The 4,328-nt window shown below is 36.9% G+C and overlaps 1 non-coding gene across 1 annotated transcript; it reads right to left on the minus strand.

Annotated features, from left to right (window-relative positions):
• Window positions 1–763: 763 nt before the first annotated feature.
• On the minus strand, window positions 764–869 carry LOC131175714 (small nucleolar RNA R71). Its single transcript, XR_009145903.1, has one exon. It is a non-coding gene; the product is annotated as a small nucleolar RNA R71 (small nucleolar RNA).
• Between the last annotated feature and the right edge of the window lie 3,459 nt (window positions 870–4,328).

A 4,328-nucleotide genomic window follows, 5' to 3' on the forward strand; every position in this document is an offset into this window, starting at 1 on the left:
GGAAGCTACTTCACAGCTAGCACATCAAGTTTTTTGGCGCCGTTACCGGGGAATTGTTTGTTTTTAAGTTGGATTTTAATTATTTTAAGCTAATTATAATTTTTATTTTCTTTTATTTTCACTGCTGTTCCTTGCGTTTTTCAGGTACTTTTCTTGTTTATGAGACGATCGAAAAGCACAAGTGATACTGAATTGTTGTTCAACCCTGAAATTAAAAAATTTTGTCGAGCCAAAAAAAAGGAATCTAAGAGGAGAAAGGAAGCAGAAAAAGAAGAATAACAAAGGTTTGAGCAAGAGGAGAAAATTGAAAATATGGAGAATCAAAATAGAGCTATTAGTGGAGATAATGGAGGCAATAAGCAAAATAGACAGAATGAAGTTGTTAATCAAAATGATCCTCAGAGAAGATCCATATTAGATTATGCTTTTCCTAGATGTGTAGATGTGAGAGATAATAGACCTATTATTGGAGCTAATCAATTTGAGTTAAAGACTGGTCTCATTCAAATAGTTCAGAATTCACAATTTGGAGGTAGTCCACTTGAAAATCCTCATTCTCGTTTGAAGAAATTTTTGATGATATGTGGCACACAAAGGTAGCCTGGAGTTTCAGATAAAGTGATTCGGCTCACCTTATTTCCATTCTCTCTTCATGATTCAGCATTAGAGTGGTATGACTCATTTCCACAAGCTACTATAGCTACTTGGGAGCAGCTATCTCAAGCTTTTCTATCTCAATTTTTCCCACCTGGGAAGATCACTCATTTAAGGAATTTGATGGTAGCTTTTAAGCCAAGAGATGATGAAACTTTGTATGAATCTTGGATGAGATTTAAGGAGCTTGAAAGGCAATGTCCTCATCATGAAATACCCAAATGGATGATTGTTTAGAATTTCTACACCAGAGTTACTCCAGTCATAAGAAACACAATTGATTCACAAGTAGGAGGAGATTTCATGAGAATGACAAGTGAAGAATACTATGATTTATTAGAGAAGATTGCTCATAATACCCATTTATGGGGAAATCCTAGAGCACTTGAGCCAAAGAAGGCTGGGATTTATGAACTTGACTCAGTTAGCTACATGAATGCAAGATTTGATCAGTTGACTCAGCTTCTTAGTGATTTTGCACAAAGGCAACAACCTCAACTCCTACAACTATGCAACAAGTTGCCTACACAGATGGAACTCAAAGTTGTGGAGTTGATTACTCTTCTTATAGTGATGATTATTTGCAAGAACAAGATGCTTATGCAGGAGGTTATCAATAGAAACCTATAGAAAATTCTTACTCTAATGTGAACAACTCAATATGGAGACCACAAGCAATTTTTGCTCAACAAGGTCAAAGCTCAAATTATGCTCATAACCAGCAGTATATGCAGCAGAATAGACCTCAGTTTCAGCCTCAATTTCAGCCCATAAGGCAGCCACAACCTGGATATCAAGCAAGAGCACAACAATCCCTTCTACCTCATGAATCGAAGCCAACCTTTGAAAGCATGATGGAGAAATTTTTTGCTGAACAAAGTAAAATGAATAGCAAATTGGAGGAAGAAATGCAACACATGAGACAAACCATGAATCAATTACAAGCCCACAACTGCATGTTGGAGACTCAATTGGCTCAACAAGCAAGCTCATCGGGAAGCAAATCCTATGGCAAACTACCTAGCCAACCACAAAACCCTCATGAATAATATAAGGTTGTGACCTTGAGAAGTGGTAAGAAAGTTGGTCAAGAGAGTGAAAACAAGAGAGAAGAAAAAGAGAGCTCAAAAGAAGAAAATTCAGTTGAGAGTAAGAAAAATGAAAAGAAGAAGAAAGCAAAAGTGAGCAAGATGAGGGAGAGAAACCATACATCCCAGCTGATCCTTACAAGCCCACCCTTCCCTACCCTCCAAGATTCATCAAGCATAAGCTAGACAAATAATTTGGCAACTTCCTTGAAGTACTAAAGAAGTTGTATATCAATGTGCCATTCACTGAGGCACTATCTCAAATGCCAAGTTATGCCAAGTTATTGAAGGAGATTCTTACCAACAAGAGAAGGCTAGAAGATTATGATACCATCAACTTGGGGGAGCAATGCAGTGCTATAATTCAGAAAAAGTTACCTCCCAAACTCAAAGTCTGGGTGTGTTTTCCATTCCTTGTTATATAGGTGATAATTGTGTGGCAAATGCCTTATGTGACCTTAGAGCTAGTGTCAGCCTAATGCCACTTTCAATATATGAGAAGTTGAATATGGGAGAGTTGAAGCCCACAAATATGTATCTTTCATTGGCTGACCGTTCAATTAAGTATTCAGAAGGCATTCTAGAAAATGTGCCTATCAAGGTTGGGAAATTCTACATTCCTGTGGACTTTGTCATTTTAGATATTGAAGAAGACACAAAAATTCCTATCTTATTGGGAAGACCCTTTTTGGCAACAGCTGGTGCATTAATTAATGTAAAGGGTGAGAAATTGACACTTAGAGTGGGAGATGATCAAATGATATTCAACATCAATCCAGCCATGAAAAGGAAACATGAAGAAGTTGAGTCTTGTTTGCGGGTAGACATTATTGATGAGATTGCTCAAGAGCATTTCAGAAAAAGCTATCCACAAGACCCTCTTGAAAATTGCTTAGTCCATGGTGGGAGTATTGATGATGACAATCACAACATAGCTGCTTTTGCACAACACTTGGAGAGCTCTCCACCACATCCTGAAGCCACAATTTTTCAGCTTGAAGAAGTGCAAACTTTGGAGATTAAACCACCATCATTAAAGGTAGAGGATGCCCCAAAGGTAGATCTTAAACGTCTTCCTTCCAACCTCAGGTATGCTTTTCTTGAATCAAATGGAACATATCCTGTTTTAATTAATGCATCTTTAACTGATATTGAGATTGACAAATTGTTGAGAGTTTTGAGAGAATATAGAAGAGTTTTGGGTTATACAGTTGATGATATAAAGCGAATTAGTCCAACAGTCTGTATGCATAGGATTTTCCTAGAGCCAAATAGTAAACCTTCTATTGAACACCAAAGAAGATGGAATCCTACAATGAAGGATGTTGTGAAAAAGGAAATCCTGAAATTACTAGCTGCTGGAATTATTTACCCCATTTCTGACAGTGAGTGGGTTAGTCCTGTGTATGTTGTACTAAAAAAAGGTGGGGTGACAGTTGTTAAAAATGAGAATAATGAATTGATACCCACTAGAACTATTACAGCCTGGAGAATGTGCATAGACTATAGGAAGTTAAACAATGCTACAAGAAAAGACCATTTTCCCCTTCTTTTTATGGATCAAATATTAGAGAGACTAGCCAAGCATTCTTACTTTTGTTACTTAGATGGATATTCTGGTTTCTTTCAAATTCTAATCCATCCTGATGACTAAGAAAAAAACTACCTTTACCTATCCCTATGGCACCTTTGCATATCGAAGGATGCCATTCGGATTGTGTAATACGCCTGCCACCTTTCAAAGGTGCATGATGGCCATTTTTTCTGATTTTATTAAAGAAATTATGGAGGTCTTCATGGATGACTTTTTAGTATATGGCACTAATTTTGATTCATGTTTGACTAATTTATCTAAAATCTTACAGAGGTGTGCTGATAATGATCTAGTGTTGAATTGGGAGACATGCCACTTTATGGTCCATGAGGGGATCGTTTTAGGGCATTTGATATCAAACAGGGGAATAAAAGTAGATAGAGCCGAAATAGAAATTACTGAAAAAATGCCCCCTCCAACCACTGTCAAAGGAGTGCGGAGTTTTCTTGGACATGCCAGGTTTTATCGGCGATTTATTCAGGATTTTTCTAAACTTGCTAAACCCTTAACAAATCTTTTGAATCATGATGTTAAATTTGATTTTAATCAAGATTGTATGGTTGCTTTTTGCAGATTAAACATGGCATTAACAACAGCTCCTATCATGCAACCCCCGAATTGGACTTTGCCATTCGAAATCATGTGTGATGCAAGCGAGTTTGCTGTTGGAGCTGTCCTTGGCCAGCGAAAAGATAGAAAACCTTATGCCATTTACTATGCAAGCCGAACCCTTGATGAATCTCAAGTTAATTATGCTACAACTGAAAAGGAGTTCCTTGCAATAGTATTTGCACTCAATAAGTTTTGTTCTTATTTGGTCAACTCAAAGGTAATAGTTTTCACTGATCATGCAGCAATAAGGTATTTAATGAGCAAGAAAAAAGCTAAATCTAGGTTGATTATATGGATTTTATTACTTCAAGAATTTGATTTAGAAATAAGAGATAAAAAAGGTGTTGAGAATGTGGTGGCTAATCACCTTTCTAGGATAA

The sequence above is a fragment of the Hevea brasiliensis genome, chromosome 17 (assembly GCF_030052815.1).
Source record: "Hevea brasiliensis isolate MT/VB/25A 57/8 chromosome 17, ASM3005281v1, whole genome shotgun sequence".
Classification (NCBI taxonomy): Eukaryota; Viridiplantae; Streptophyta; class Magnoliopsida; order Malpighiales; family Euphorbiaceae; genus Hevea; species Hevea brasiliensis.